Below are 21,455 nucleotides of genomic sequence, written 5' to 3'. Positions count from 1 at the left end.
CTCTTCCTTGTATTGTTTGTCCACAGAGAAAACAATGGAATTCTTTGAATTTAAAAGATCTTTTGTTCTCAGAGTCTGGAACTATCTTCAATAATAAAAAAAAGGACTCAGTGGAATGTGCTTTTTCCTCTGCTGCCCATATTTAACACTTCTTTGCCTTCTGCCATTTCCTAACCGTTCATACTAATTCCCCGTGTTCCTCATCTTCTATTCTTTACACCTTCATCACGTTGTGAATACAACCCTTCTCAGGAGAGTCTTAGTCAGCCTGTGGAGAGTTGTGCATTGATGTTTATCTTACCTTTGTTTCTTCTGTTATTATTTTTATTACTATTATTATCTTGTGGCTAAAACAACAGTAATGTGTTCTCTTACAATTCAGGACAAAAGATCAGACCAAGGTCACAGTGTAGCTTGTATAGGGTCAGTGTCTTCTTCTCTTGGAAGTTGGCTATCTTCTTCCAGATCTTCTCATGCTCTTCCCTTAAGGCTCGGCTGTCCTTTCTCCCTCTCTCTTTATTTTTTAAAAATTTTATGTGTATGAGTGTTTTGCCTGCATATGTGTCTGTGTACCATGTGTGTGCCTGGTGCCTGCAGGGGTCAGAGGAAGGCGTTGGATTCCCTGGAACTGGAGTTACAGGAAGCTATGAGCTGCCATATAGGGGCTGGACACCAAACCCAGTCCTCTGGGAGCTACCAGTGCTCTCAACCTCTGAACCATCTCTCTCTGTCTCTCTCTCTCTCTCTCTCTCTCTCTCTCTCTCTCTCTCTCTCTCTCTCTCTCCTCTTTCTCTTTCTCTCTCTCAAACAAACAAAGTCTCACTATGTTGCCCTAGGCTTAAATTTGTAATCCTCTTGCCTCAGACTTCTGATTACTTTGATTGAGAATGAAGATACATATAATCATACCTGGTCTTTCATGTATGTGAATGTGTGTGTGTGTGTGTGTGTGTGTGTGTGTGATATTTTGAATAAAGGAAATGTACATGTATCTCTGGCCCCTGAGACCTCAACACTCAACCCTTGTCCCCTTTTTTCTTTCCAGATGTGACCACTGTACTATATTATTTGAATAACCATGTTAGTCAGAATGCTTTGATCAGAGTTAGAGGCCTTTCCCATCTTTACAAAAACACAAGGTGGATTATTAAGTTTTTCATTTAAGACAAACCATCATTTCCCCCTAGGTCAGTTCCAGCTGTTGCACTTTGAGACATTTAAATGGTTCAAAGATCAAAATTATTTCCCTGTAGTATAGATTGAGAAATCTTCCTTCAATCTTGTCTCACTGATTCTGTTTCTCCCTTTATTTGAAGGATTAATATTTTTTTTTAGTTTCTGGTTTGCCAGTCCAGTGTTTTATGTTCACAGAAGATGTGAATATATATTCCCACTTTCCTACTTTCCTAAAACTCAAAACACCAAATTCTACAGCTAGCATTCTATACCTGCATATGTCACCATGTCTCCTAGATATCGTTCCATGTTAGTACACAGGTTCATTTCTCTTATTTTTATTATTTCTTACTTTTGTAGGTATATACTATTTCATCTAGCATATCATGATATTAATACATAACTGTCCTTTTCATCTTTTTACATTTCTGTATCTTCCATCATGGATATAAGATATTTTCTTTGTTTTCTATTTTTTAATTAACATTTTAAAGGTAGAATACAAAATAATGGGGTTTGCCATGATCCTCATATACACATATGTCATTGAGCCTTTCTCATAGTTTCTTCTCTACTATATTCTAAATCGCTCACTCCTCCCTTCTCATCAGTCCTCCTCATTTGGGCAGACAGTGCTCCCTCTGCTTTCATTGCCACATGTACAAATTTGATTATAGATTCTGCATATGAGGCAAAACTATGGTATTTTATTTTTCTCCTCTCCCTGTATTTTCAGCTACATCCTTACCACTCCTATTCTTTTTTTTGAGAGATCGTTCTTTAATTTTTGACATTTCAAATAATTTTATAAAGATATTATTGTATATATTTGGCATCATATATATTCAGGTATGTCTATGGACTTTCAAAAGGGAGACTCCGAAAGGGCAAATGTATGGTTTCATGTGGATTCCAAGTTACTTTGTGCTCCCTCCAGCTTCATTAAGAGAACATATTAAACATTTTTGTATATTTTTCGACCTAATATAAAAGAAATAGTAATTTATGTTTATATTTATCTCACTTCAAGTGAAATTGAGCACCCTTACATTTTTTTAACTACATGTAAAGTACATGAATGTTAAGTCTACATCTTGATAAGTTTTGAATAGATATATCTCCATGTAATTATCACAAAAGGAAGATAACATCCCGAAGGACTATCTTTTGTCCCTGTATCTGTCCCTTGCTCAGTCCTATGAGCTGAATCCTATCCCATAGGTCAGTATTTGCATTTCCTATAATGTGAATTTTATGATATATGCTCTTTTGTGTTTGGCTTCTTTGCCATACATTGTGTTTGGGACATTTGTCCTGGTGTTTTTGAATGTAAACATCAGTTAATTCACACTTATTTTTATAAACAAAACACATACATTAAATTGTATACAATATGCAAAATTTTGTCTGTATCAAATTTCTAGCAGGTAGACATTTGATTGCTTCTAGATTTTTGGCTATTATGAATAGCACTTCCCTCACCGTATCTGACCCACACTTTAGAGGACATGCACTCATTTTGTCTTTGGTTGAATTCAAGACGGGAGCAGTAGTTTGTATTTAGCTTTGGCAGGTAAACATTTCCAAACTGATTGTATCAGTTGATTGCTAACTGCAGTGTATGAGAGGCTGAGTTACTCCATGCCTTTGCTAAGACATGATACACCATTGATCTTGATAATGCCGGCCAATCTAGTAAGAGGTAGGGGCATTTAACTGTGGTTTTAATTTATATTTCCCTGGTGACTGCTGATGTTGGATTCTTACATGCTTATTGATCTGTTACATGTTTTCTATTAGAAAATGTCTTTCAAACCCTGTGTTCACTTTAAATTGGGTCATTTGTATTTTTACTACTGACTTGTAGGGGTTTGCTATATATATTTGATGAGTCCGGACTTAATCGTATATATTGATGTATGCATACAATCAACGTAAATGAGACAGGGAGAGGAAGAGATGTTCCTATGGTCTGCTTCTCTTCCCCCTGCCACGAAAGAATTTATTATTACTTTTTTTAAATAACATAATTCTTTATTGATTCTTTGGGAATTTCACTTCATGCAACCCAATCCTGCTCACCTTCCCATGCCTCTATATCCTCTCCTTATCACTGCAGCATCCCCCCCTCAAAAGGAAACTCCCTCAAAATTAATTAAAAACAAAACAAAGTGAATAAAAATCCCACCTTGCTCCTCCTTCTTTTCTGTCTCTCCAAAACCTCTTTATTCGTTCTAGTGGCATTGGGAGATGCAGTGTGTCAGGCAGTATACCCTTTTATCCAATTAGCCCCACCTGCAAATGTTCATTGCAATGAGTCATTGGTCTGGTTTAAGGCCTCTGTCACACCATCATCACTGGATCCTCATGGAAACTCTGAGCTGTTGCCCTGAGTCATGGGGATCCTGCATCTATCGTTCTGCAGGACCAGTCATTTCATATGCTCTATCAGGTCATAGATGGGGTAGATACTAGTGTGGGATGACCCAAGGCCCAGGACATGGGGCTGGGTGGTAGCTGATCTCATCAGTCTGGGCCTCTGGGACCACACCCCTCCCGTGATATGTGGAGACAGCTCTCTTAGGCCCATGCCATTGGGGCCAGTTTCCCCATGCACATAGTGAGGGATGGGGCCATCTCTCCTGAGTTCAGGGGCCAGCTCTCCCATGAGAGGCAAGGCCAGCTCTCCTGCTGCAGTGTTCAGCGAGGGATTGGACCAGCTATCCCAGGGCCAGTGAAGGCTGGGGCTGGTTAAGCATGGCCCCTTGGATTTCAGGACTCATGGTTCCTATCACCCCTTGTGGTAACACAGGCCATGGGCATCAACACAAGTTCCAGCTGCAGTAGGACCACAGACCCAGACATGGCTCTTGGCAGTAGCTTGGGCCCAGATGCCACCATGACCTTGGTGGCAGCACAGAACAACCCAGGTCAGTATGGTCCTGGCGGCAGCATGGCTCTAAAATACCAACATGGTCTCAAGTGATTGGCCAGACCCTAGGTATCTCCACAGCCCTTGGTGGTAACAGGAGCCATGAACTCTGGCTGCAGTAGGACCACGGATCCAGACATGGCCCTCAGACAAGGACTCACCCTGGCCCAGACGACACCATGGCCATGAGTGCAGTGTAGTTCACTCAGAACATTGTGACCCTCAGCCACAGCCCAGCCCAGCATGGCCATGGGTTGTAGTCTAGATCCTGGGCATCTCTGTGGCCTTTGGTGGCAACTTGGGCCATGGACATCAACTCATCCTCTTAATGGTGTCTTTTGGAGTAATTTTTTAAAAATGTATTTTATTACATTTTTCTATTTTGTGTTTATGGGAAGGCACATGGGGCCTGATGTGGGCCCCAGGAATTGAACTAAAATCATCAAGTTTGGTGATAGGTGCCTCTAACCATATCAGCGGATTGAGGGTCTTAAATGAAGCTAGCTGTATATATTTAATGATTGATGTTTTCTGTTTTTCTATTTAAGAAATGTTAGCATGTTCAGAGGTCACGAGATGTTTTTATGCTTTCTTCTCGAAGCTTTATTGTTTTACATTTCACATTTAGGTCTGTCAATCCCTTCAAGTTACTTTTTGTATAAGTAATGGAAATTAGAGGTTAAATCCATCTTTTTCTAGATAGTTATCCAGTGATCTAGTACTGTGCATAAGAGGGGAAACGGGATGACTCTTTCCCTTCCCAGTTGCCACAGCATAGTTTTTTTAAATTGGTGACCATAGTCGTGTGAATATTTCTGGGCTTTTTATTTTATCCCAGTGGTATATATAACCCATTGCCTTAGTAATGTGGCTTTTAGAAAGAATTGATGTCTAGCTGTATAAAATTTCCAGATTTGTATTTTTGTATGTCTTTTGTATTTTTATGTAAAATTTCCAGAGATCTAAAAAAAAATTTGCTAGAATTTTGATTTAGAGTGTATTGAATTAACAGATGAATTTAGTGAGAGTGGACATCCTGGCACTATTTCAATCAGTGAATATTTACTTAGTTCTTCTTTAATTTCTCTTATCAGTGTCTTGTAGATTTTAGTTAGGTTCCCTAAGCAATGTTGTATGAATCCTAAATTGTCTTATAATAAAAACCTGGAGCCAGATATTGGGGTAAATTCTGAAAGGTCTGAGGAAACAAGCCATAGCCACTTCTCACCTCGACAACTCCTCAGTTGAAAAGAGAAGATCCTGTCTCCATGAATCCTCAGACCAAATGCCTCTGAGTCCTCAGCTGAAAGGCCTAATTCCTGTCTCTTCCCACCTTATATTCCTTTTTCTGACCAGCCATATCACTTCCTGTCTCAACTTTCCTATTAAAAGCATGTGACTCCTAAGTACTGGGATTAAAGTTCTGTGATCCCAAGTGCTGGAATTAAAGGTGTGTGCCACCACTGCCTGGCTGTTTCTCTTGTAAACTGGACTAATCTCATACAGTCCAGGATGGCTTTGAACTCACAGAGATCCAGATGGACCTCTGCCTCTGCCTCCCAAGTGCTAGGATTAAAGGTATATACGACTACTGCCTGAACCTCTATGGCTAACTCTGTGGCTGGCTCTGTTCTCTGATCTTCAGGCAAGCTTTATTTCTTAGATTACAAATACACCACCACAACACAAAGCTTGTGCATATTATGTCTTTTTTGCATTTTAAAAACTTATATTTAACAGACTATAGTTTGTAGCTGGAAGTGTACTGGTTGGCTGGTGGTTGGGACAAATCTCTCCCACTTGTGTCCCCCAAGTAAACACACAGCTCCCCTCCCTGAGTGTTCTCCATCCATAATATATATCTAGCCTTTTCCCCAGGCCACATGCAATTAGGACAGAGTTGCATATAACAGGTGATAGGGAGCTGCTAGATACTCAAATGAGGGTCTCATGACTCTCCTAACCCCTCCTTGAGGGAGTGTAAACAGTCAACAAGCCCAGCTGGGATGGTCTTTTCAAAGGTTTGCAGCTTAACTTCCCAAGTTGCTTGGCTCAGGAGTATAGTCTCCCACGTCATCCAGGAAGATATGAGGAGGCCCCATGCATGCTGTCACTGCCATGGGTTGTTCCGTGTCTTCCAGCCATGATGGGCTATACCCTTTAAAAACATGAGCTTAAATGATAATTTCTACTTTAAGGAGCACCTGCACCTTAAATTGTTCTATCACAACAATTTGGAATATTTTGCCTGTGCTATGAGTTCTGAAACTTTCTTAAATGTGATTTCATCATAGGCCAAATAAAAATTCTGGAAGTGTCTTAGAAGTTCAACCTAATTCTTTCATTTTATAGTGAGGAAATTATGACTTTGGATGTCTAGTTAATTACGATTTAATTAGCAGGTAGTAATAAAAATTGAGTTTGGATAAATCCACAGCATAATTCATTGCCTATATGACTGTATGTACTCAAATAATATATCATATGCAAAATTATACTCATATAGATAATAGATCTACAAATGGGATCAATAGGATATTACTTCTAATATTACAGAGGGAGAAAAAAGATTTGTGACTTTGGATTAGGCAAATATTTCTTTAATTAAAAATTTAATATTAACTTTTTCTTTATTCTTGAGAATTTTACAATGAAACATGATCATGTCCAACCCCCACTTCTCCCCTTCAGTTCTTCCCCCAAACAGCTCCCTTCCTGCCTCTCTTTCCACTAAGTCCCATAGTGCTGCTCATGTGTTTATGGGTATGGCGTCTTTCACTGGAGCACGAGAAATCTTCCAGTGGTCACACCTTCATTAAAAAAAAGAAAGAAGGAAGAAAGAAAGAAAGAAAGAATGATTATCTCTCCTGCCAGCAGCTATCAATTGCCAATAGCACCTCAAGGTTAGAGCTGGCAGAGCAGGATCTCCTCCACCTGGCTTGAATGATCTTGAACATGTAACGACAGCCATTGGAAGTTCATGAGTATGATAGCCAGTCAAGTCTAGAAATTTTCATTTCACAGTGTTCCTCAAGTGATGTTGTTGTTGATTTGAGAAAGATACTACATTTAGGACTGAACCCTCAGTTTCTTATTCTCACTACTTCGATTAGTTATGCATCTGCTCATTAAATACTGCCCACTGCAACAAGAAGCTTCTCTGACAAAGATTAAGAGCAGCCACTGCCCTGGATCTCATCTAATCTGCTTCCTTGGTCTGCAGCTTCTGCTGAGCCCATGCACCTCTAGGCAAATATTTCTTATGCATGATGCAAAACCATGAATGATAGTAGAGAAATTTAACTATTTTGCTATAGTTAACTATTTTTGATGTATTAAGGAAATGGAAAAAAGAATGAGAGAAAATATTTTCAATGACATATCTGTTAAAGGTGTTCTATGCAGAATATGAAAGACACTCATATAATTAAATTATCACAAGACACACAATACAAGTAAAAATCATAAAAAAGTACTAGAGCAGATGCTATATCTAAAAAGATCTGCAAGTAATAAGCATATGAAAAATGCCCAACATCATTAGCATTAGGGAAATGTTAGTACAAATACCATTGCAAAATTTATTAATGTATGTAATCCAGGGCTGCTGATGTGGCTCAGTGGTAGAGTACTTACCTAAACACAAGGCCCTAAATTCAATCCCCGGGGCAGGGGAGAGGGAGAGAGGGAGAGAGAGAGAGAGAGAGGGAAGGAGAGAGAGGGGGGGGAAGGTGGAGATGAAGAGAATGTGATGTATGCAATAAAGAAACCCAGGATGCTAAATGTTATTGGGGTTATAAGGAACCTGAAAGCATTGTTCATTGCTCATGAAAAGGAAAAGGTATAGTCACTTTGAAAAAAGAAATGAGCTAAAGACTTCCTAGAAAGCTAGTTAACCTAACCACCCTGCAATGTTTTTTTTTTCCTGTATTTTTCCCTAAGAGAAATGAAATCATGGGTTCACAGAAAGACTTGTCTCTGATTGTTTCATGTTATTCATTATATCTTCAAGTTAGAAACCATCCATTCGATCTGTTGATTGGAAAACAAATTCAAAAGTGATACGTCTACACAATAGACAACCATTTAGCAAGGAAGAGCCAACAACTTTTACTTACAGCAATGTGTATGACCTTCATAACATACTGAGTCAAAATTCTAGAGACGGAAAGAGCCCTGGGAAAGAGAGAACCATCATTGGCTGCCTGGGCAGGAGTAGAAGGGACTGATGGAGAGAGGACACCAGGGAACTGCTCCAGTGGGGGAAATGTTCTAAAGCTAGGTTGTGGCAATGACTGCACAATCTTTTAATTCATTAAAACTCATTTGATCCAGAAATCTCAGATGGGTAAATTTTTGAGATGATAAATTATGCCTGATGGGATTGTTCAGTGAAGAAAAATCTCCGAGGAAGATGTTGTAGCAGAGAAAGAATAGCTGGGGAGGGCATCTTTCCTTTTCCTCCTCTTAGAGTAAGTAGGATTATTTTTTCTTTCTTTTTGAACAGGGCAGTTCCTGATGGTTGTTGGGAGGGATTATTCCCCAGAGCAGATGTACATTACAGCTCACGCTGAGTCTCTTCCCAGTGGAGACAGTTGCCAGCTATGAGTGAGACTCAGCTGGAGAAGGCTGAGTGAGGCTGCGGGGGCAGGCTCCCCTCAGGTTTTTCCTCTAATTACTCCAGCTGAGCACACAAGAAGAAAGGCAAAGCCACAGGGAAGCATATTAATTAAAATGTCTGCTTTTTGGTGGGCCATTGTCAGTTTCTTCATCTCTCTGAGGGTACAGTTGTGAGTGTACGCATATCCCCAGCATCGCTGCATAATGAGAGCATCCCACACTTTAATTTTCAGAAGCGCCACTTGGGCAGATTAAGATGCAGGATATCTAATTGCCAACTGGGGTCATCGAAGGAACAGTATCTACTTTGAAAATGAGACTATTGGGAACTGCCTTGAAGAACAGATTTTAGTAAGTCAATGAAGACTTCCTTCAGAGAGATGTCTGCAGATTTCTTGATGGTGCAGCTTGCTTAGACATGGCAAGGGACCATCTTGGCCCCTGAGCTTTTGGATGTCTGGCTGTATGTTAATCCACAGGAGTTATTCTGCAGGGAGGAGCCACACTCACTAGCTTTATTTCTACTATTCACACCTTCACTACCAATTAATAAAGAACAACAGCAACCTGCCTCTTAGAGGCTCAGAAGATTGCTGTGATCGATCTTACTCTGCTGCCATCATTAAACAGTTTTCTTTCTTCTTCCTTCCTTCCTTCCTTCCTTCCTTCCTTCCTTCCTTCCTTCCTTTCTTTCTTTCTTTCTTTCTTTCTTTCTTTCTTTCTTTCTTTCTTTCTTCTTTCTCTCTCTCTCTTCCTTCCTTCCTTTCTCTCTCTCTCTCTCTCCCCCTCCCTCCCTCCCTTCCTTTCTTTTTTTTCAATAAGGTTCATTTTTCCTTTTTTATTAATTAATTTTAATTTTCTTTTTTTTACCAGCTCTTATCACTGTTTCTTCTCACTCTTCTCTCCTCCCAATGCCCCTCACCCCAACCTTCTCTCCAATCCACTCCCTTTACCTTCTTTTCAGAAAACTGCAGGCTTCCCATATATATCCACCAGCCATGGCATATCAAGTTACAGCAAGACTAGGCACCACCTCTTCTATTAAGGTTGGATGAGGCAATCCAGCAGGAGGAAAGGGTCCTAACAGCTGGCAACAGAGTCAGAGAGTGCCCCTGCAATCTCTGCCAGGAGTTCCACATGAGGACAAAGGCACACAACTGCAACACATGTGCAGAGGGCCCAGGTCAGTCCCATGTAGGTTCTGTGAGCCCCCATGAGCCCAGGTGAGTTGACTGTGCGTTGTCCTGTTGTGTTCTTGGCCTCTCTAGCTCACATAATCCTTCCTCCCCCTCTTTCATAGGATTTCCAGAGGTTCACCTAATGTTTGGCTGTGGGTCTCTGCATCTGTTTCCATCAGTTGCTGAGTGAAGTCTCTCTGATGACAATTGAGCTAGGCAACAATCTTTGAGTATAGCAGAATATCATTAGGAATCATTTCATTGACTCTTTTGTCTTTTTTGCCAATCACGTTTGGTTCTATCCTAGGTTTCTGGGCTGTTCAATCTGGGCCTTGGCCCTCGAGAGGTGAGCTCCCTCTCATAGTATGGGTTTCAAGCTAGACCAGGCATTGCTTGGACACTTGCATAATTTCTGTGCCACATTTGTCCCAGCATATCTTGTAGGCAGGACAAATTGTAGGTCAGAGGTTATGTGGCTGGGTTGGGGTCCCAATCTCTCCACTGGAAGTCTTTCTTGGTTACTGCATTCATAGCAGCTTTATTCACAATAGCCAGAAACTGGAAACAATCTAGATGTCAATTAAACAGTTTTCATTTGAAGAATGTTTCTCCCTGTCTTTTCATATGCAAAGCAAAAAACCACCTTAAAACAGAAAGGAAATCAACTTAACTCATTGTTATTGAGAGCATTTTTTTAATTTGATATTTTAATTTAAAGATTCCTCTGTCTATGATCAAAAGCTTCTGTTTCCAGGGCCTGGTGTTGCTTTGTGTCCTTGAAAGGATACCTGTGGACCTCAGTTGGGGGGTTTAAACAGACACAGTCATGAATTGGGCTATTGTCTTGTGTTCTAACAGCATGTTTCCGTGGGCTTTGCTGAAAAGTGTGATGCACATGTATTCAGGTCACTTCATTGGCATAAATGCGATTGGATAGGTGATTGCAAATCTGTTTTAGCATTTCTCATTTCACTTTTCCTGTACTAGACTTGCTGAAGATTCCTTCATGAATGGCATATAACTATATGCTACTTCCTGAAGCAAAACCTCCTTTTTCTAGAGAGACAAGGAGGCTTCTTCTCTGTTCCAGAAACTCATTTATTCCCAATACCTTTCCTTAGTCTATTTATTCCCTCACTCATCCCAAAATCTTATCTGTTTTTTAAGAGCAGTTTAAACTTTAATTGCTACGAATCTATCTCCCTGCAGTTCAACATAGACTACCATCTTCTGAATTCCTAAGCCTATAATTCATCTGTAGAATAGATTTCAAAACTATAACAAACACTGATGATTTTTGACCAATCTTTTCTTAATCATCTAAGAACAATCATGTCTATTTTAGCATGGGCTAGTATGTGTTGGAAGAGAGTCTCTGCAGGGTCTCTGGGAAGGTTATTGTTGGGTCCAGCTGCCAGGTGTTGAATTGGCCAGTTAGGACAACAAGGCTAGTTGAAAGGAACAATCAAGCCTTTATTGATTTACTCTGTCAGAGCATCCAAGAGGCAGAAAGTACAGCTGGCTTCCCATTACACTTCCCTCCATGGAAGAGCATTGCAAAGGTCAGCAGATAAAGCGTGTATGGGCAAGGGTTTTTTGTTGTTGTTGTTTAGCATTTATTATTTATTTTAAAATGAAGAGTCCTGAGCAAAAGGCTCCTGACTTTTTAAAATTTTTTTTATTCATTTTACATACCAACCACAGATCCCCCTCTAATCTCTCCTCCTGCTGCCCCTTCTCCCCCCAACCCCTGCTTTCCCCTCTGACTCACCCCTACCCCCTCCTCCAAAAGGGTAAGTCCTCCCATGAGGGGACAGCAAAGCCTGATATATTCAGTTGAGGTAGGACCAAGGTGTCTGACCATAGGTAATGGGCTCCAGAAAGCCAGCTCATGCACCTGGGAGAGATCCTGATTCCCCTGCCTGGGGCCCCTCAAACAAACCCAGCTATACAATTGTTTCCTAGTATGCAGAGGGTCTAGTCCGGTCCCATGCAGGTTCCACAGCTGTCAGTCTAAAGTTCGTGAGTTCCTATGGGGCTCCTGACTTTAAATGGATCCAGATGTTGGAGAAGAGAGAGAATGGGAACAGCTGAGAGAAGAAAAGAATCAGGCCAAGGTGGAGAAAAATACGTTAGCCAAGGCCTTTGGTAAGGAGAGGTACCTACAAAATGTAGCAGCCAAAGCTCCTGATGTGTGTGTGTGTGTGTGTGTGTGTGTGTGTGTGTGTGTGTGTGTTTTGTCGGGGGGGGGGGGGCTTGAATGTGTATGCCTGGATGAGAAATGCAGAGATACACATGCGTATGGCTGGCTTGACTGCATGGGATGGTGTGCTTCAGTCCTTGACTACAAGTCACTCAGGAATTTGGAATGCATTGTATATGTATCATTTCTGAGACAGGGATGAAAGCTTACTCCATGGATCCTTGCAGTTGCTGATGGTTGTGTTTGAATGATCTCGGGTAGAATGCTGGCTTAGGGCTGGGCTGCTCAGCAGGTGCCACCTTGTCATCTACTTCTGTTAGGCTGGAATGCATCCCGATGGTTGGAATTTTGGCATCCAACCTGGGCCAAGGCATAATGTCACAGGCATTGTGTGGCTCTGGAGCTAACTTTATCTGAACCATCAATGACATGCCTCTGGACTTCCCCTTGTGTGAGAAGAAAGTCCTAATATTAAATAAAATTATGGGTGGCTGTGGGTTCTGACTGGGCATCAACATAGGGCCCAACACACCAAACAACAAAGGTAAATGACAGGAACAGACCTGTGGATGGTCATAGAAGACCCTGTAGCTGGTTAACTATAAACAGTAACCAGTTAAGTTGGAATCAACTAACAAACAAGTAGGCTGTGGCTAATTTTGTAGTGTGTCTGTTTTTTTTTTTTTTCCTATAAATGCTGCCCATTTTTATTGTGGTTGGAGTTCTCATGACTTATTTTGGGTGTTTTGTGAATTGTTTTGTTTTCCTTTTCTCACATAGACCAGTGTTTAATTGGTATAAGGAATTATCCTTTCAGTATATTTAAGCCATTATATGCATTTTTTTTCTTGTAGTCTGAATTAATCCTTATTGATACAACATTTATCCATGTACTGGTTTCCCATATGATATAGCTGGTATGATCTAAACTAGTGTACTTGGGACTGGGGAGATGCCTTAGAAGTTAAGGGTACTTGTTACTCTTGCAAAGGACCCAGATTCTGTTTCAAATGCCCACATAGTGGTGCACATCTGTTTGTAACTCCAATTCCAAGGGATCTGACACTTTTCTGATTTCCAGGGCACCAGGCATATATATGGTGTACATACATACATGCAGGCAAAACAATTTTACACATAAAATAATCTAAATAAAAATTTTAATGTGCTTAATTGTACCCCCAAAACACCAAATTTAGCCACCTTCCTTCACCATTCTCTCCTCTAATCTTAGTATACTTTATGGTAGATGATAAGCATGTTTTGAAGATATAAGGTTTTTTCCATAGTTAAGGCATAGGAGATGTAACTATGGAAGCCATAGGATCTTTAATTTTCGCCATACCTGAAGAGTTACACTGAGCAAAGTTCTTGTATTTTTTTTTTTTTCTAGACAGGCTTTCTCTGTGTAGCTTTGCGCCCTTCCTGGAACTTGCTTTGTAGACCAGGCTGGCCTAGAACTCACAGAGATCCACCTGCCTCTGCCTCCCGAGTGCTGGGAATAAAGGCATGAGCCACCACCGCCGGGCAAGTTCTTGTTTTTAAAACCAATGATCAAGTACATTGGGATTAAAAATCCCAGAGTGGGTTCTAGTGCTAGTCTCTGGTGAACTGCAGCACAGGCAGAGGTCGTTTGCTACTGCAACACTCAGCACTGCTTTCCTCGGCATGCTTAGAAATGTGTGCAGGAGTATGTGCGCCCTGGAATGCGCGGGGAGATTTCAGCACAACCTTGGATGCTGGTCCTCACCTTCCACCTTGTTTGAGACAGGGTGTATAAACTGTTCACCACTGTGTATGCTAGGTTAGCCTGTGAGCTTCCGGGGACTCTCTTGTCTCTGTCTCCCAGCTCCCCTAGGAGCCCTGAGATTACAGATGCATACTGCTGTCTATGTCTCCCAGCTCCCCAGGAGCCCTGAGATTACAGATGCACACTGCTGCATCTGGCTTTATGCAGGTTCTAGAGATTGGACTTCAAGTTCTCATGCTTGTTAAGCAAAGCACTTTACCCACTGCACTGGCTAGTTTTACGTCAACTTGACACAAGCTAAAGTCATTCGAGAGGAGGGGACCTCAGTTAAGAAAATGCCTCCATAGATAGGGCCGTAGGCAAGCCTATAAGGCATTTTCTTAGTTAGTGATTGATGGGGGAGGGCCCAGCCCACTGTGGGTGTTACCATCTCTGGGCTGGTGGTCCTGGGTGCTATAGGAAAGTAGGCTGAGCAACCATGATGAGCAAGCCAGTAACTAGCACCCCTCCATGGCCTCTGTCTTAGCTCCTACTGCCAGGTTCCTGCCCTGTTTGAGTTCTTGTCCTGACTACCTTCAATGATAAACAGTGCTGTGGAAATATAAATCAAATAAGCCACTTCTCCCCCAGCTTGCTTTGGTCATGGTGTTCCATCACAGCATAGAAACCTTAACTAGGACACCCACTGGGTCCCGCTTCCCCCTCCCAAACTTTTCATGTGTATCTAGATGACTTGGTTGAGCCAAATTCATGCTTCTCTGGTATAGAGAACAGAAAAGCATTTGCTCAGATGCTGATGATATAATTTTATGTTTTCCACCTTTAGACTATCCTCCACAAACAGCAGTCCCGTGATATAATTCCTTTAAGTTACTTCTTTAAAATAGTTTTCTTATTCTAGGTGTATAGGTGTTTTACCTGCAGGTGTGTCTGTGCACCACGTGCGTGTAGTATCCATAGAGGCCAGAAGAGGGTGTTTGATCTCCTGCAACTGGAGTTAACTAATGATTGTAAGTCATCATGTAGGTGCTGGGACTCAAACCCAGGTTCAAGAGCAGTAAGTACTCTTAACTGCTGGGTCAGTTACTTCTTTTAATAAATTTGAGTAATTATTTCTAATAGCAATCCACTGGCATTTAATTGGTTAAGATGGAGAAATCCTATTTATATATTTCCCATGGGTTATATTTTGCTACAAGCTTGGAGGATTTGTTGGTAGAAAACTGCTTGAGATTCTGTCTTGTGTGGGCAGTGTATTGAGCTTTTTAATATATGTGTGCACATTTTCAGGTTATAATTATTGTAGATGTATTTTATATCACAAAATAATTCTGACAAGGATGACAGTAAGAGCTAAAATCCTAAGTGTTTTCTATGCAAGACAATGAGCTAGCTCATTATACACATGATCTTTAATTCTCACCACAGGTTAATAAAGGAAGTAGACTTTTTATAAAAAGGTTATTATGCATTATATTTTTTCTAGACTATTTTCTGTCTTTTTTCTCTCTCTTTTGCCTTAATTTTTTTTTGAAATGAGATAGAGGAGTCTTTGTGTGTATATGGATATAAATAAAAAATATAAACATTGTCAACAGACACTAGAGGCACACCAACCTTTTTATATGGGTTTTTAGACCTGAACATTGCTTTGGAAAGAATTTTCCTTTTTACCCTTGACAGATGAAGAAGGAAACCTAGAGAGAGGAACACCTTGCCAAGTTGTTTTGTGGCAGAGATGACAGGAGCTTATGGTTTCCACTTTATGTTGAACACTTTCTTCCCCTCAAGGTCTCAGACTCCTCCTTTGATACTCTTCAAGAACTTAACTGCTCAGTTCTCTTCCAGTCTCTTTAAGCCTTGAAGCACTGGGACAGATCTGGTGCAAGGAGCAAAGCTCAGGGCAAACTAGTTTTCAAACCTCCTGCCTGTGTGATATGCTGTTACCTGAGCCTCAAATGCCCATCTTGCAGTTGTTTTTAAGTGTGCAAGCTAGACCCACCTCCTCCACGAAGCCTTGTGTGACCTGTTCTCTTTTTACAGGTGTCTCTCTTCCCTTAGCATTGACCCATTCTCAGAAACTACTTCTGTCCTAGCAGTGGGTGTCACATTGAATTGTAATTCTTCTCAAGCCTGACCTTGATGCTTCATCTAAAATTATGGAAGTTATCATAATTTTCCGTGGGAGCCCGTTCTCGGGTTCCTCGTGGCTTTACCCAGCAGGTCTGCATAGAGGATGATTAGGACCACGGGCCTGAATGCAGGTGTTTGAGATGGTCTGCACTTGACTGTGCTGGGGGAGGAGGTCTTTTGCTCCACCCCTTGGCGTCTCTATAAAAACCCTGGGGCAGAGACAGTTGGGGCCCGTTGGAATAGGTTCCAGGTCCTCTCAAGGCTATTCTTTATTTTCTATCTGTTTATCTCTGCAATAAATCCTTCTATCTAATATTTCCTGCTGTTCGCACTCAAGAAAACTCTGGGGAACTGTGGGGTTGGTGGGTAAATGCTCCACGATTTTCCTTATCTTCACCTTGTTTGCTGTCGTGGTTGATTGAGAATGACAGCCAGGGCTCGTATATTTTAATGCTTGGTCTCCAGTTGGTGGAACTGTTTAGGAAGGATTAGGAGGCATGGCTTCATTCACCGTTCCCAGTTATCTCTCTCTGCCTTGTTTTTGTGTCTCAAGATGTGAGCTCTAAGCTGCTGTTTCAGTGCCATGCCTGCCTGCCGCCATGCTCCCTGTCATGATAGTCATGGACTCTAATCCTCTGAAACTGTGAACCCCAAATAAATTTATTTTTCTCTAAGTTTTCTTGGTCATGGCATCTTATCACACCAACAGAAAAGTAACTGAGATCTTATCAACAGTAAATCTGCTTTTCAGTGGAAACAGAATGCTGGGTTTTCATCTTTCCCACCTTAACTAGTGTGAATGTCCCCACCCTTGTTTCTTTGAACCCACTCTTAAACTGTAGGTGGAGTTTCCACCCCCCCCCCAATTTTATCAGATTCTATCACATCCAGTTTGAAATCCTGTTTGTTTTTTCTCTCAGTGAGATAAAATCAAACAAGTGGCCGCAAAGACCTACACAGAGCTTGACCTACCTTTATTTCATACCAGGATCTTATGTTCACTAGGCTTTGCATCTTGACTTCTGTTTCTTGAACATACTGGATCTGTTTTTTTCTCCAGACCATGTCAAAATGTGGCTTGCTGAGCACTTTTAGCAACCTTCCCCATGTCTTCATTAGCGTCCTCTGCAAGAGCAACTTAAAAACAAGTTTCATACCCTTTCTTTCCGGCAAGTTTGATGCCAGGATGTTCAAACTCAATGCCTTTCAAGCTGAGCGTATAATATTATTTTATCAGATAGATGTTTCGTTATCTATTTTAGCACTTTCCCTGCTCTTAAATATCACCTTGCTTTATTGTGTCAGCAGCAACCAGTAAATTTTCTTGTTTTCCTGTTTGACCTACTAACATGTCCCCTCTGTGATCAAAGAAACCAGTTCCCCTATCATGCATCCAAATGCTAGGCACATGGTAGACCTTTAACATATGGAACATAGTAGAAACTGGCTTAAAAAAATCATTACATCTTATAGAAGTAAATTTGTCCTCTCCTATTTGGTATCTATGTGACTTTGTGAAAATTCCTTAACCTCTTTGAACCTCATTTGTAATGCCCATTTCTCTGAGATATTGCCAAAACAAAAGTTCAATGGATACAATATGATTCTAAGAGACTCATTATTATTATTATTAATCAGTGGTCACTTTTCTGTTGAATGGGCCAACAGAATTTATTAATGGCTCATTCCTCAACAATGTTCAAGCTATGCCTTTTTGGATTCCACAGCATCAAGATGCTCCATACAGTACGGTAAATTCTCAAGAGGTGCTAAGGCTGTTATGATAATAGCTCGTGCCTCTGTGTAGTTTATCGTAATGCAAGTGTGCTCGGTGACATGAAGCTGCCTACAGACACATTGCTGTGCTGTTGCCAACACAGGCTTCTCATTTCCCGTGTACTCCCTGGTGTTTCCATTAGCTGTGTAATATAGTTTTCGCCAGCTAAGTGATTAGCATCCAACTGTTCCTGTGTTAATGCTTGTGTTCAGTTCATTAAAAAAATTCCCTGAAAGAATTCCAGCTTCATTTAAAACCCCTTCATAGCTCAGAGAAGACTTCATATATATATATATATATATATATATATATATATATATATATAGTCATTTGGCACAGAGATTTTTTTATTTTTATTTTTTGAAGATGGGACCAAGAATGTTTACAGTTATGATTTTTCCCCGGGGGGTAGTTATACCGGAGAGCAAGTCACTGGTGATGTGAAACACAATGGCTACTGAAGCTACAGTCCAATCATATCCAAGGATAAGGGAGAAGAAAATTGATTTTCCAGATGCTCACATGAAAGTGGCCCCTTTACATTAGGCAGAAAAAGGCTGTTTAAGGTGATCTCAGGGGAAGGAAGGGTGATTTTAGAACAGGTCAAAGTAGACACCTGTTAGGAAGACTGCACACGTGGAAGGTAGGATTGCTGATCTAAAAGTTTAGTGGACTGGGGAAAGCATGGGGCAGTGATGTCCACCCAGGTGAGGCAGAACATTGGTTTTTCGTCCCTTTCCCCCACATTAGTTCTTTAGTACAGAACCACTTACCTTACCCTAGCACTGCTCACGTTGCACATCGACTCATTTCATTGTGTCATTTAAAGTTTGATAATTTGTTTAGTTTCTAGAAGCCCTATTTTCTTCATCTGTAGAATGAGGATAATAAGATCAATTATATTGTGATGTATCAAAGTTGGGGCCTCAATTGTTGCATTCTGGTAGGAATATTGTTAACAGGAAAGTGGTTAAGTTTATGTGGATGGAAGGAGATATTCTTTGGGAAATTTTTATATCTTGCTCTCCATTTTGCTGTGACCCTAAAACTTCTTCTTCTTTTTTTTTTTTTAAGGTTTGCATTTTTTCCCTTTTATTTTATTTTACAATACCATTCAGTTCTACATATCAGCCACGGATCCCCTTGTTCTCCCCCTTCCTGCCCCCCCTCCCCTTCCCCCAAGTCCACCCCCTATTCCCACCTCCTCCAGGGCAAAGCCTCCCCCGAGGACTGAGATCAACCTGGTAGACTCAGTCCAGGCAGGTCCAGTCCCCTCCTCCCAGACTGAGCCAAGCGTCCCTGCATAAGCCCCAGGTTTCAAACAGACAACTCATGTAATCAGCCCAGGACCTGGTACCACTGCCTAGATGCCTCCCATACAGATCAAGCCAATCAACTGTCTCACCTATTCAGAGGGCCTGACCCAGTTGGGGGGCCCTCAGCCTTTGCTTCATAGCTCATGTGTTTCCATTCGTTTGGCTATTTGTCCCTGTGCTTTATCAAATCTTGGTTTTAACCACTCTTGGGCATATACCCAAGAAATGCTCAATCATACCACAAGAGCACTTGCTCAGCTATGTTCATATCAGCATTGTTTGTAATAGCCAAAACCTGGAAACAACCTAGATGCCCTTCAAATGAAGAATGGATAAATAAATTGTGGCACATATACGCAATGGAATACTACTCAGCAGAGAAAAACAAGGACATCATGAGGTTTGCAGGCAAATGGATGGATCTAGAAAAAATAATCCTGAGTGAGGTAACCCAGACTCAGAAAGACAAATATGGTATGTACTCACTCAGTACTAGAGGTAGAACAAGGATGACTGGACTGTTACTCACATCACCTGGGAGCCTACCTGGAAAACAGGACCCCAAGAAAGACACAACGATCGCCCAATGACAAGAAATGGCTAATATCTACATGAACAACCTGGTCATGAGTTGGAGTAATGAAGGGCGAGGGTCGAGGGAAAGAGAGCCTGTGGGAGCGGGAGATCCCAGCTGGATCAAGAATAGAGAGGAAGAACAAGGAATAGGAGACCACATGAGAAAAGGAAGAAACAAAGTGCTAGAGAGGCCCACAGAAATCCACAAAGATACCCCCACAATAGACTGATGGCAGTGGTTGAGAGACAGCTGGAATTGACCTACTCTGGTGATGGGATGGCCAAACACCCTAATAGTTGTGCCAGAAACCCCATCCAATGACTGAGGGATCTGGATGCAGAGATCTATGGCTAGGCCCCGGGTGGAGCTCCGGGAGTCTAATTAGCGAGAAAGAGGAGGGTTTATATGACCTAAAACTTCTTTTAAAATATCGTTTAAAACGTCTTGGTGGGTTAGCATCAGTATCATAAAAATAGAACAGTGTTGTGCCAGCACAAAGAATAGTGTGCTTGGGTGGGATCAGGAGGCATGATGTGAAAGACATAAAGAGGGGGAAGGAGGGGGAGTAGGGTGGTGTGAGAAGGGGGAGAACAAGGGAATCCGTGGCTGATATGTAAAATTAAATTAAATTAAAAAAAGACACAAAGAATAAATAAAAAGAAAGTTTTAAAAAAGGGATATACATACACATTTCAGAAAACATAGTGTGGCTTGGAGCAGACAGATTCTCCCTATTGTGGCAGACATTCATTGCTTATAGCACGTCATCTAGGATTGGTGCCTTATGAGACTCCCCATTCACACTGATGTGCCAACTGGTGGTGTGGTTGTGCAGGCAGGTATTGTTCAGATGACCACATTGCTGAAATTTCCTCTATGCAGATTCTTCCCTGTCAAATTTAGAAGACACTAGCTGATAGCAGGTGTCTTGGCCCCATAGGTTATCCCAAGTGGTCAGACCCAAAACACATACACATATGAGCAACATATCTCAGCATGTTGTACTTATATATACATATGTATGTGTGTGTGTATAAATATATATATCCATGTGTATAATGTTACAGAAAGAATTAAAGAAGAGGTCTTGAATTTGAGAGGGAGTTGGTAGCCACAGGAGAAGTTGGTATTGGCATAGGGATATGTGGAAATTATGTAAATACTTTATTACATCAGAAATTCTAAATAATTACAGGAAAATGGCCAAATTGTTAAAATTGTGAATATTATTATATAATATGTTATTACACATAATTATATATTATATATAATCATGCATATATTTATAATTACATATAATTGCCATATAATATGCTATATAATACATAACTATGACATAACAATATATTTTATGTATAGTATATAATATCTATAATATATAATACATGTATAGTATACTATATATGTATATACAATATATATTATGAAAGCCAAAGGAAGTTTAAGATAAACTATTGAGGAAATCAAATTAAAAATCAGAAGAAATTTCAATTATTGATACACACTCAAACATAATCACCACTGTTATTGTATTCTATACTCCCAATGGTTGGCGAGTATAGGTTCAAGATTTTCTAAATCTGTTGACTAGGGATAGCTTGGATTTTTATCTAAGAGAAACTCCTTAACTAATTGTGTTGCCTTCCATTTCAAGTCAGTAGTTCTACTCATTAGTTCATTAAGCACATAGTAAGCATCTGTAATGTGCTAGGCACTTAAAATGATATTCCAGTAAACAATACGTAGTGCCTGGCCTTAGGAAGCTCATAGTCTTTTGAAAAAAATTCAGATGT

General features: G+C 40.7%; 1 pseudogene; it reads right to left on the bottom strand.

Moving 5' to 3' along the window:
* Positions 1–12,540, bottom strand: part of LOC114692022 — a 36,544-nt pseudogene extending 24,004 nt beyond the window's left edge.
* Between the last annotated feature and the right edge of the window lie 8,915 nt (positions 12,541–21,455).

The sequence above is a fragment of the Peromyscus leucopus genome, chromosome 3, assembly GCF_004664715.2.
Source record: "Peromyscus leucopus breed LL Stock chromosome 3, UCI_PerLeu_2.1, whole genome shotgun sequence".
Classification (NCBI taxonomy): Eukaryota; Metazoa; Chordata; class Mammalia; order Rodentia; family Cricetidae; genus Peromyscus; species Peromyscus leucopus.
This window is presented reverse-complemented; position numbering and strand designations above follow the sequence as displayed.